Here is a 13,880-nt window from a genome sequence, read left to right on the forward strand (position 1 = left end):
ATATTTCTTTAGGTTTTCAACATTTCATTCGAACAATTATCTTCATTTACGCTAGTATAACGATGAGAAGTGGAACTTTTGCGAAAGCTGCATTAGTGTGGAAATGAAGGGCATTACACAATACGCCACTTTTTCTCAGTTTTTAGTACATTTTTATTGTTTAAATTTTTGTGCGACCAGTTATTTGCATTATCTAATTATAATGATTGTAGGTGGAACTTCTGTGATATCTGCATTTTTATAGAAATGCAGGGCTTTACACTGGTCTGGCTATGGGGGTATTGCTATGCATTGAAATTTTATTTATTTATTTTTATTTATTTACAGTATACTGCGGTCACGGAGGACCATGCAGGTGGGAACATGGTGATGCAAATATACAATTTATGTGGCACGGCAGAAGCCACATTGCGCGCAAGCACCCGAAGTAACAAATAGAGAAGGAATAGACGTATCGGCGTAACTAGAAACATTGAAGAACGGTTTAACCCAGCCAAGGAACAAAATAACACACCTTACAGAAGGGTTCAATACACATCACATCAAGAAGACACCATAGTGGTCTCACCCGCCGCGGTGGCTCAGTGGCTAAGGCGTTGCGCTGCTGAGCACGAGGTCGCGGGTTCGATTCCCGGCCGCGGCGGCCGCTTTTCTGATGGAGGCGAAAAGCAAAAACGCTCGTGTGTTCGAGATTTCGGCGTACGTTAAAGATCCCCAGGTGGTCAAAATTAATCCGGAGCCCTCCACTACGGCGCGCCTCATCGCCTGCGTTGCGTCGGCGCGTTAAACCCCACAATCAATCAATCAATCAATCAATCAACCATAGTGGTCTCCGAAAACAATGCCAGGTGTGCAGAATATTTTACTGCTAACAACAGATAACAGGGCATCAATAAAACATCACCCTTTCAAAAGAGACAAAGTACAAAGGAAATGTGACGAGGTCGTTAACTGGTTGACTGCGTTTCCAGATCAGTCAGCAGTGCACTCTCAAAAACACTTACAGATTCCGATTAAACAATTTTTTCAGACAACGAATTCCAATCAACAATATTTCTAGGAAAAAAAGAATATTTAAAAAGGTTCGTGCGAGTTTGATAAGGAAGGATGTTATGCGCATGCCGATTTCCGGATGTGCGACTCAAGAAAGGCTGAATATATGCGCGTGCATATACATTCAGTTTGCTGCGGTAAAGTAAAAACGAAAATTTAAGTCGGGCTATTTTCCTATGCTGCTCCAGGGAAGGAATCTTATTTACCAGCATCAGGGATGACGGAAATCTGTTCTCTTATATTTGTTAAATATAAAACGAACCGCCCTTCTCTGTACCATGTCGAGTATATGCTTATCTTTTTGATAGTATCTTTTATCTTTTTGCTATCCTTCATAAGGGACCTTATATTTTGTTGGTGCACTCTCGCTGCAAGAAATTTATTTGCAAACATCGTTGCAGCATAGAATTAGTTGTTTTTGAAAGTTGGAATCAGAGAGGCCGAACCTATACTATACGGAGCTGGAGGACAACACAACCGACACAATCTTTCAATGTCAACCTAATTTATTTTTGCCTACAATGCCGTCGCTAGACCGCCCCGTGTAGTGAGAGACTATGGGAAAAAGGTGGCGGAGGTGGCGGATCGACGGAAGGCCCTTGGAGGAAACGGGAAATGGACGTGGGAGTACATCGGTTGGTGAGGTGTTTTTGAGAGATACTCAAAAAAAAAGCGCTTCGTTAACTTTTTATTTCGTACTTGAGGTCGGAGACGTACACCAATTTCAGCCATTGCCGAAGCGACGTTTTTCCGTGGGCCCTCGGAGTCGTTCTCCCGCCCCAACCCCCAGCCCCCCCCATCCCCGGAATGAGACAAGATGTTTCCAAAGGGAATATAAACTGAAATGAAAGCTTTACTGTGTCCCCCCCCCCCCCCCGTCCTTACAAACCCGGATTTTCCCGTCTCCCTTAGTTTGCTCTGAGGCGTAGGCCGAACGAAGATCGCCCAAGTATTCCTTGCACCCAACATTCAAAAGCAGATGTGGCTACTGTTTTAGTTTCGGCCACAGCCCTCGAAACGAAGTCGCGAGGCTTTCCAAGAACATTTCTTCGTACAGTGCCAACTGTTCCAGGCGTCTGCCGGCCAAGATGCTGGCCGGTGTGAGGGCACTCGGGGGCCACCGGGGTCTGGAGGGGCATAAAATTTATTACTTCCTCGACCTCGTTCAAGCACTTGGTACAACTCAAAGATGCCTCTAGGCCAGGGGTCCCAAACGCGTGGCCCCAAATACGGGCAAGGGTGTCTGAAGCACACAATGGTCGCAAGCAAATGCGACTTGTGAATCGAACACTCTATAGTGTGCACTTGGCTGGAGGAGCACGAGGCCGCCGAGAGACTCCCCGCGGCGTTTTATGACCCCGCAAACGGGGCTGGACGTCGCTAATTAGAAAGCAACGCCCTGACCGGAGTTTTCCAGGCTTCCGCGAAAGTTCAAATGTTTCAGTGCGTTGTGCGGCGTTTGTGGGTGTTTGTTTTCCTGTTCGCCTTTGTGTCAAGAACTTTTACTGCACTCCAGATGTGGCGAAAATGGTGCAGCCGCGCGTCGGAATATAGGCTGTGGCGCGTCAATATGCATCCACGTGCGCTTAGGCGCGTGTCGCAGCGTTGTTTATGGCCTGGGTGAGAGCGATTTCGCGCTGCTGAGGAAAATACTGCAGCTTAGACTTAGAAACTTCGGGCCCTTAGTAGACCGCGTGGCCCACCACGCACACGTGCACGGCTAACCATTTCTAGTCCAGATGTTTTTCACCCATGAGAAGGGAGTGCGCTGGCATAGATGAAGTAGACGAAGGTTCTGCGGTAGAAAGGCCGCAAAAGCGAAACGCGCAAACTGTGCATCGGTCAGTAATGAGTGTTGCTGTTGGATATTTATTTTATAAAAGTAAAGTAACTGTAACGATATTTCTCGTTACAGTTACTCCACAAAACAGTAACAGTGTTACAGTTACAAGTTCCTCTAATTTAAAAGTAACTAGTTACAGTTACAAGTTACTGAAAAAAGTAACTAGTTACCGGTAACGCGTTACTAGTAACTAGGTACTGCCCAAGACTGAGTCTAAAGGACACCTCGCGAGCTCCAGTCTCCATATGGTCCATTCCCGGACACTGCCACATTTCTCTGGTAATGGATTCGGTGGTTCCAAATGGTCCGAGCGCTTCTGTTACTCTCCGGTTATCCATGTGACGCGGCACCCAAAGTAGCTTCATCTTAACATTCTTTGTATCCGTGTCAAACCCCATACACTGCAATCCTTTGACGATGAACTTCTCGAGCTGGACTAGCTTCTGCTTGACGGCGCTCGAGACGCAAGTAACCATCCACACGTGGCTCATTTGGTATTGCCCTATACACAACACGCCGCGGAGGTTGATCACACGAGCCAGAGCATCCCTAAAATCGGGAGCACGGTATGGCCAGCCTTTCAAGTCCGCATGCAGGAAGACAGTGTTCAAGACAACATCACCGGTTGGCAGACGGGGAAGGATGATCTTGTACGTATCCATGTTAGTTCCGGACGAAGTCGTACCTCGTCCAGTGGCCGATGTGCTGTTTCCAGCTGAGAACATAGAGAAACACAGCCGCTCGGAACGGCGTCTTCACCGATCTAGACCACGTTCACAATACGGCCAAAGTGCAGCCACCCTGTCTGATTTAGTGCATGATAATGGTCTTGTTGATTTTGGTCAGGTAAAAGGGAGTACCATGCACTTTACTCACTTTCAGAGCAATTCGAATGCCCGTGTTGACCGCATATACATTTCAGCAGAAGAGATGCCTAGCATACCTGACTGTATTGTACGCCCGATCTTCTTCACAGACCACTGCATGGTACCTGTTTGCTTAGGAAGATCAAGACCGCGTAGCGTGCTGCCTCACTGGGATCTGTGGAAGCCTAATACCTCTTTATTGGCCGATGGAATATTTTGTAAACGTATATCCGATTGCTTGATTAGTATTCTTGAAACACACAGTCTTTCTTTATATCAGAAATGGGATTTATTCAAACAGGAGGTAAGGAATTGCGCAATAGAAGAGTACGCACGCCTTTCGTTTTTAAAACGTTTTTATGTACGGGAACTAACTCGTACATTGGTAGGGCTTTAGGAACTCGAAGGGGTCAGTCCGGAATCGGGTGTACAGGAAATTGGCATTGTTAAGGCACAACTTCAGCAATATGTTACCGAAAAATACCATGGCGCTCTAATTCGGTCGAGAACTGAAAAATTCTTTGATAGCTACCCCACTCGTCGTTCACTAAATGATGAGCTGGAGTCAGCACTTGCAAAGGAAGTAATCGAAATTCAACATAACGGTATTAAGTACACTGAAGCAGATGAAATTGCTAGTGCTTTCCATGACCATTACAGCACGCTATTTGCGGGGTCAAGTTTATTAGCTCGGGGGCAAGAATTTAGTTCCCTCATTGATTTACTGCCAAAGCTGACAGACGATGAGTGCGCTCTGGTTTCTGGGCGCATTACACTCGAAGAAGTTAACGCTGCCATCTCTGACCTTAAGACAAACAAGACCCCGGGGCCAGATGGTTTGAGCGGAGAGTTTTATCAAAAGTTCTCAGCTATCCTTGCTCCCGTTCTGTTAGACATATTCACAGCAGCATACGACCATGATGTTTTGCCGCCAACCTTTTATTTAGGACACACAGTTTTATTTCCGAAAACGCAAGATGAACAAAAGCTGAAATCGGTTGACGGATATCGGCAAATATCTCTCTGCAATGTAGATTATAAAATTTTCGCAAAAATTTTATCTAGGCGTCTTCAACTTGTCATCACTAGTTTAGTAGGACCTCGCCAAACTTGCGGTATTAGAGGTAAGAGCATTCAAACAAACCTACATGTTGCCCGTTCAATATTGGAGTGTGTGTCTGATTCGGCAGAGCAGGTGGCCCTTATAAAATTGACCTTTCAAAGGCATTTGATCGCGTTTCTCATGATTTTCTATTCGCACTATTGGCAGCGGTAAATTTAGGGGATGTGTTGTTAAAAGGCATTCAGCTTTATTACAAACAGTGCACCACACAACTGCTCGTCAACCACGTTCTGTCTAAGCCAGTTTCGATTAAGTCGTCTTTTAGACAGGGCTGCCTCCTTTCACCCTTGTTGTTTGCCTTGTACCTCGAACCTCTGTGCCTTAGTATTCAGCCGAGTGAAAGAGTACGGGGATTTTAATCGCTATCCTGTGAGGTTAAGGTCCTTGCTTACGCGGATGACATTGCCTATTTTTGTGCTGATAAAAAAAGCGTTCAAGAAGCCCTTAATCTCACCAGGAAGTTTTGTGGCGCGTCTGGAGCAGCTGTGAATATGGAAAAAAAACAAAGGAATTTTGGTTTGGTGATTGGGGTGCGGAACCGTCCTTATTTGGTGGCATTACTTTGAATAAGGACGCACTTCAATACCTTGGTGTACCTTTGCACCAAATATGACACACCGGGCCTCATTGGTCATTGGTACTCCAAAAAGTCAAGCGAGCCTCTCAGGCATGAATGGGGCGAGAACTTTCTGTGTTTGCGCGTGCGCACGTTTGTAATGTCTTCCTTGTCGCAAAGCTTGTTTATGTGCTGCAAGTACTCCACTGTGCCCGTTCTAAAGTACAAGCTCTACATAGAGTTTTTGCAACATTTGTGTGGGGGTCCCAATGGGAACCTATGCGTAGGGACAATTTGTTTCTTCCATTAGTGTCTGGGGGTGCTGGGCTGATACATTTGTTTGTACACCAGCTTGTATCTCGGTTTTTCTTCTATAAGGTGACGCATCATCCACTTCTGCTCAACGTTATTCAACAGCGCATAAGTTTTCATTGGCCGTTTTTGCTTGTCTCCACTGGTGAAGTCAGTACGAAGCCGCCATGGGGGTTTTTAAAGGAGGTGGTCGACACCTTCAATTTCCTTGCTGCGAGGTTTTCCCTGCAATATCTGTATACCCTTTCCAGGAAGGCTTTGACGAACACTTTATTAGAGAGTCTGTTCCCAGTGCCGGTTTATCGCCAGCCTTACATTGGCCACCATAAGGACAGTGTTTTGAAGTGGGTCACACGTATGATGATGATGATGGTTGAATGTTAATGGCGCAAGGCCAACTAGGGCAAAGAGCGCCAAAACAGTGGTTAAATATGAGAGGTGAGAACTTAGACACTGAAATCAGTAAGCAAGAACAAAAGTAAAATCAATAAAAGACAGTGAGGATGGCTGGTGTAAAGGGCCAGATTTCATGATGCATGATAGGAAATGAGGTTTAAAAACTTGACTTCTGACAAATACTCAAACACACGTTTGACGGAAACAATGGCATCGTCACCTAGGAAAAACGATGGATGTAGGGGAATATGTTGTCTGTAGAGTTCTCTGAAGTGTTTGTGTCGTGTTGTGTGAAGTGCCTTGCATGTGATTAGTATGTGCACTACGGATAGGGCCTCTCCGCACCTGCCGCACTGGGGTCTAGGAGATCCCGTCAGCAGATACGAGTGCGTTGCATGGGTGTGCCCTATCCGCAGCCTACCCAAGGCGACTTCCGTGTGTCTGTTGTGCGAGTCAGATGTGTACCGTCCCAAGTGTGGCTTTATTACATGTAGTTTGTTGTCTGTCTGTTCATTCCAGTGTGTTTGCCATGTTCTGCGCAAGTGTTGTCTTATGTGTGACTTGAGGTCTGTGTAAGGTAGTGTTATTATGTCTACTGTGTTTCGGAGTGCAGCATTGGCGGCCATTTCATCCGCCAGTTTATTTCCGCCGATGCCAGAGTGGCCTGGCACCCAACACACAGTCACCTCAAGGTTTGAAGAATATGCCAGCACAATTGATTTCAAGACAAGGTTAACTACATGGTTTTTCGAGGACTCTCCGGATGACAATGTACGCACGACACTCAGCGAATCTGTATAGATGATGGATTTAGGAATATGATGTTCAACTATGTGACTTACAACAAGAAAAATGCCATATGCTTCTGCCGTAAAAATACTTGTCTTTACATCCATGGTTCTATATGCTTCAAAATTCGGCCCATGCGCCGCACAAGACACTGCAGTGAACGTTTTCGATGCATCGCTGAAAAACTCTGCAGCCTTGTATTTATCCTGCACATACATGACATGCTGCAGAATCCCACTTTTCGGTGTCCTGTTCTTATTGTATTTTAAGAAAGACAAGTCACATGCAACAGGTCGAAGATGCCATGGTGCTACAAGATCAGTGATAGATGACTTGAATGTGTCTACAAAGTAGACCTCATGAATAGTTACCTCGTCCCTTACTCTGAGCGAGAAGGGAACAGGAATGGACGGGCGATTTAAAAAGAGTTTTGATGTGGATGTATCATTAAAAACCGGTTTAAAAGGATGGTTGTCCATTGATGAAATTTTAGAGGCATATAACAAGTCAACATAGGTTCGCTGGTGTGATAAGCACCATTTGTCACACTCTGCGTAAAGACTCTGTACAGGGCTCGTGCGGAATGCGCCACAAGAGAGGCGAAGCCCCAAGTGAAGCACTGGGTCGAGCATTTTAAGTGCTGTTTTAGTGGCTGACCCATACACAACACTCCCATAGTCCAATCTAGAACCCACTAGACTTGTGAAAATACGTGACAGGAGTTGCTTATCCGTTCCATACGACTGGTGGGACAAGATTTTAAGAATGTTGAGAGCCTTTAGACATTTATGTTTCAATTGTTTAATGTGAGGGATGAACGCAAGCCTTTCATGCAGCACCACACCTAAAAACTTGTGTTCCTTCCTCACAGGAATCGATACGCCATTAAGGATAATGTCTGGGTCCAGATGGATCCCACGCCTCCTGGAAAAGACAACACAGGTGCTTTTTTCTGGGTTAACTTTAAAACCGTTCTTGTCTGCCCAGCTGGCAAGTTTTTTGACACCGAGCTGGACTTGACGCTCACAGATGGACATATTACATGATTTAAAAGATAGCTGGATGTCGTCTACATACATTGAATAAGAAATTGTAGGTGGCAATGCCTTCCCAAGGGAGTTCATTTTAACTATGAACAGAGTGCAGCTTAGCACTCCACCTTGCGGAACGCCGTTTTCTTGCACATGAAACCTTGAGAGTGCGCTACCTACTCTCACGCGAAACGTTCTTTCGGACAAATAACTAGCAAGGATGTTGAGCATATGGCCCGAAACACCGAAAGATTTAGGTCACTTAGGATCCCGTAACGCCAAGCGGTGTCATAGGCCTTCTCAAGGTAAAAAAATACCGTTGTGCAAAACTGTTTGTGTATGAAAGCGTCCTTTATGTATGATTCAAGGGCGACAAGTTGGTCATTTGTTGATCGCCCCGCCCTGAAGTCTGCCTGGCAGCCCTCGAGAAGACCGTTGTACTCAAGGAAGTACACAAGTCTCCTGTTTATCATCTTCTCGAAGAGCTTGCAAAGGCAGCTTGTAAGGGCGATGGGCCGATAGCTAGCAGGAGAGGAAGGGTCCTGTCCTTCCTTGAGGAAAGCCACTACTATGGCCTCCCTCCAAGAGCGAGGAATGTGCCCCGAAAGCCATATGTTGTTGTATAGATGTAGGAGTGTTTCAAGAGTGTTTGGGTGTAGGTGTTGTATCATGGTGTATGTGATTTTGTCTGCACCTGGAGCTGAAGGCTTACATGCGCTCAGAGCAACCTTCAGCTCATGAATTGAAAAAGGAGAATTGTAAGAAGTGTGCGACTTCTTGCTATCACGCAGGGACTTCTTTTCCGCAGACTTTTTGTGCTTCATGAAAGTGTTTGTGTAGTGTGATGAGCTGGACACGTGTTCGAAGTGTTGTGCAAGTGTGTTGGCCTGGTCTTCGAGTGTGTCCCCTGTTGTGCTAACCAGGGGCAGGCTGTTTTTTTGTTGTCCGTTCAGCTTGCGTATTCGTGTCCAGACTTTGTGTGTATCAGTGTATGAGTTGATGGAGGTGAGGAAGGTGTGCCAACTCTCCCTTTTCACCTCACGACGCACTCGCTTCCCAAAAGCCTTTGCCCGTTTAAAAGAAATGAGGTTATCTGACGTGGGGTACCGGCGAAGGACACCCCACGGCTTGTTCTGGGCCTCTCGCGCCCGCCTACAGTCCTCGTTCCACCAGGGCCTCCTTGGGTTGCGGGACGCACTGGAGGCCTGGGGCATGGACTTTTCGGCGGGGTCGAGTATGTGTGCCGTGACGAGTCGGGTTGCTTCCTCCACGTGTAGGTGTTTTATGGTTGCGTGGTGTAGTTTAGATGTTTCTGTGAATGTACTCCAGTTTGCTTTTGATTCATTAAACCTCTTATGGGAAGATGGACTGCACTGGCCTTTAACTATGTACGTTAAGGAAGTGGGGAAATGGTCACTACCATATGCGTCTGTGCCCACACCCCACTCAAGACATGGAAAGAGAACTGCAGAACCAATCGCCAAGTCAAGATGCGAGTATGTATTGTGTCCTAAGTTATGGTATGTAGGCTGTTTTTTGTTGAAAAGGCATGCTCCGGAGGATGTAAGAAACTTCTCTATCAGGCGACCTCGGGCATCCGTTCTGGAGGAGCCCCAAAGAGAGTTATGCGCATTAAGGTCGCCTGTTAGTATGTAAGGTTCGGGCAGCTGGTCAACCAGTGCCTCGAAATCAGAGCTCAGAAGTGCAAAATCAGGAGGAATGTAAATGGAGCACACCGTTATTAACCTATTAAATATTATCGTACGGATTGCTACAGCCTCAAGGACAGTGTTCAGAGTGACAGGGTGGCAGGCTAAGGATTTCCGGGCGACAATTGCCACACCTCCTGAAGAGTGTGTGCAGCCAACCCTGTCCTTTCTGAATACCATGTACCTATTTAAGAAATTTGTTTGTTTCGAATTGAGGTGGGTTTCCTGGAGACACATGACACTTGGCTGACTGGCATGCAGAATCTCATACACATCGTCAAGATTTTTAAGGAGGCCTCTGCAGTTCCATTGGATGATGTTTTCTGTTCCCATTATTTAAATTTAAGAATAACTGGAGTGTGTGTGTGTGTGTCTGTTTGTTCATGTGTCGTCTTTCGGGGCAGTTATTCTAGGATTTCTAGGCCTTTCTGTCGGCTTCGACATCGGAGGCCGTTCCTTGCGCTGCGTTGCAGGCAGGAACGGCGCGACATCCATCTCCTCATCGGATGCCAGAAGGGTGCCCGGCGGACCAGGCCCCTCGGACTTGGCCCCCTTTCGGGAGCCCTTCGTTTGAGCTGCCACCGCCGAGGGCGTCCGGGGCACCAGAGGTGGCACGTGAGGGGCGGTGGCGGTGGGAGCCGATGCAGGGCCCCCGGTGTCCATCCGGTTGGCAACCTCCAATGCACTGGAGGACGAGGAGGCAGAGGCGGGAGCGGCACCGGTCCCTACAGAAGAGGTTGTCACCACAACCGCTGCTGCCTCAGCAAGCGGCGTGGGAACGGATTGGGCTGCCAGAGGCAACCCAGGGGGGGGGGGCGGAGGAGGGACCAGGTCAGACTCGCTGAACTGGGTCCCTGTGGACACCAGACGCCGCTCCGCCCCCCGGCGAGCCGCGTCGGCGTACCTCCCCAGGGGGAAAGAGGCGAACCTCTTTCGCGCCTCTGGGAAGGTGATGTTCTCAGTTACCTTCACATTAATGATCGCCTTCTCCTGCTTAAACTTCTCGCACGTTCGAGAGTAGGCGGCATGGGGTCCCTGGCAGTTGGCGCAGGTGAGGGTTGATGATGGACAATTATCAGATGGATGATCATACTGAGCGCACTTTGCGCAGGTCAGACGACCACGGCAGGAGTTGGTTCCGTGCCCGAACCGCTGGCACTTAAAGCAGCGGCGCGGGTTCGGAATGTAAGGACGAATGGAGCATCGGATGAACCCTGCGTTGATATGGTCAGGAAGTGAGGAGCAGTTGAAGGTCAAGATGATATGTTTCGTGGGGATTACCTTATCATCTCTACGCATCGTGATGCGGCGCACGGCTGTGACACCCTGATCCTTTAGACCTTCAAGAATATCGGCATCTGTCTCGTTAAGAAGATCTGCCTCAGAGATCACACTCTGCGAGCTATTCTGGCTGCGGTGGGGTGTGACCCTGATGTCCAGATCGACCATTTTCGTCTGACCAAGAAGTGTGGTTGCCTGCTGTTGGTTTTTTACTTCAACAAGGACTTCACCTGTGCGTTGTTTTTTGGCGTTATAGGTTTTCCCAATGATTCCATCAAGGTATTTTGTAATCAAAAATACTGATTGTGAAGCAAGAGGGGGGGCTGTGTCAAGGGATTCGATAACAAGGAAACGAGAGTATTTGTCTGGCTTTGGGAAGCTCATGCTTGGAAGTGGAGGGAAAGATACTTCGGTGCGGCCCCTTTTCAGGGACCGATCACGTTTGGGGGGGGGGGGGGGGGTTTGAATTTTCCATACAGCATAGAAAAAAAGCAGGGGACGGGGGTACTTTCTTCTCAAACCTTACCCTGATAGCCTGAGAGGTCCCGGAGCCCCCTGCCTGGTAAACAGACAGGGAGCCCATCCGCCGGAGCTTGACCTGGGCTCCGACGGCCACCGTTTGAGGCTTCTACCCTTCACCTTTAAACACATCACCACGGTAGGTTACAGTTTATGTCGGGGGCTCGGGGTCCGCGGTGTCGCCAACACCGTCACCATGAATACTCAAGGTGCCCCGTGCGGGGGGTCACACGTATGTGTCTTCCTCCAAATGCAAAAACGTTTTTCTTTGAGCTGCATACATCCCCACTCCCGGTGAAAACATGGTTGCGCGAGAAAGAAATGTCTATTCCTTGGTCTGACAATTGCCGTTTATGCAATCAACCTGAAACCATTGATCATTGTTTTGTTTTGTGCCGGGATGCGGTGTTTTTCTGGGATGTGTTGCAACGAACTCTTAAAAAGGACATGGACATTACCCCTTGTACAATTCGGTTCTTGCCTTTTAGAGATGTTACTGCAGTGCCCTATGATATATTTGTTGTAATCGGATTGTATAGCTTGTGGAAGTGCCGCATGACGGACAGGCACGCGCAACCCCCTCGCCCAACAAAGACCATTTTTCGGGAGCAAGCTGCATTGGTGCGGAGCATTTATGCGGCGCAAAGTGACCCACCAGAATGGCTGCATCTGTTGGACGCGTGCGTCTCCTTGCCAGAGTTTTAACGGACGGCTTATTTTAGCTGCAGTGACGTGCATCTTCTTGGATGACTCATAACTTTTGGAGGCTGTATTAAGGGCAGTTTTCCATGCACTAAAGAAAAAAAACTACCGGGATAGCTGAGTGCTAACGCGTCCGTTTAATGTTTTGTAGGTCACTGGTTTCAATCCTCGTCGAACCTCGCTTTTTTTAGGTGAGAGTTTTATTATCTCTTTTTTAAGACCAGGGTAAGCGCCTCTTCCGTGCTTTTTTCACGCCGACTTTTACCACCCTATTCCTAAACCCAAAGTAGCTCGTTTTCTCGCAATTTCTCTCTTGAGAAGCCCGCCTTGAAAAAAAAAACCAAAGCAAACGTCAAAACCTCTTTACAATATCAGCATATATGTCAGTTACTTTATGTGTATTCACTTTTGCGTTAAAAACCTTAACTTTAAGTTATAAACACATTTCAGACTTTGAAAGCAGAAAGATAATTACCAATATTACAGTACTAACACAATTTTCGTCAAACATAGAGGTGCTACATTTGAAGTCTGGCAACTATCTCTCACTTTTTGTGTGTTTTTTCATGGCGTTTTGTGCCGAGTGGTTGCTGGCGTGATTTGATCAGTTTTATCTATTTCAAGCTTAAATCATAGTTATAAAAGCTTTATGGGTGCTGTCTACCCTTCCAACCTACGCGTGTGTTGAACATGGGGACCCCGGAAGAACGATCATCGCCGCATAAAATACTGCGATTCCAAAGTGGATGACATTGTATCCGAACAAATCCTGTTGGTGTCCGCGAGATGAAGACGACTGTGAAGAAGAATTGTACGTTGGAAACATTGTTTTGGCTCGGGTAAGTACGCATTTTTTATATTCTGTATTTGGTTGGAACGAGTTCTGGTGTTTATGGGTCAGTGGTTCGCTAGACCCCCATTTCATTTGCTCTGAGAGCCTACGTGATTTAGCATACTTGTTTGGCGCCCAGTCCACAGTTTCCGCAGAAGTCAGCATCAATTTACGCTGAAGGTAGACCTTGGCTACGATGCTCGCGCTGTAGTACACGGCTGCTAATAATTTCACATCACGCAAGGCTCTTTAACACCGGCGCGTTTGTCTATGTGTCCCTCAAACAGTGCCTTTGCGGCTGCAGATCGCAGTCTTAATTTCGCGTGAGTGGCACGACGCTGTGATTAGTCCTCCTTCGTGAATACCCGCGGTATAACAAGAAATAACATGAACAGGAGGTTCCCTGGAAGTGCATGCTAAAAAGCGTACACTTTATTCCTTGGCTGGTGTCTCGTAGGCGTTGTGAAGCCTCCCCTCTTACCCAAAGTCCGTGCAGTGCGCTTCGCAGCTATTGCATAGTCTCGCGAAACCGGCTGCCGCCGTTGCGACCGTATGCCTCGCGGTCTTCGGGCCGCGATATGCGTGCTGTTCTCGTGAAGCTCGGCAACAGCTTCGGGAACTTGCCGTACTCGCTCGCCAACGCGCCCCGACAGCGTACGCGTCGACCAGGGTGCTGGCGGACTTGTGCTGGAAGAAAAGCAGGCAAGAGATGAGGACGCAGGAGATGTAGTTAAACAGATGAGAATTTACCAAGTGCAAGGTGGAGAAAATAGTATGCAAGGGCCGGAAACGGTGAGAGAGTTCGGGCTGCGGTAAACAGATGAGAATTTAGGAAGTGCAAGGAGGAGAAAAGAGTATGCAAGGGCAG

This window comes from Haemaphysalis longicornis, unplaced genomic scaffold, assembly GCF_048455015.1.
Source record: "Haemaphysalis longicornis isolate Haplotype H1 unplaced genomic scaffold, Haemaphysalis longicornis Haplotype H1 scaffold_34, whole genome shotgun sequence".
NCBI lineage: Eukaryota > Metazoa > Arthropoda > Arachnida > Ixodida > Ixodidae > Haemaphysalis > Haemaphysalis longicornis.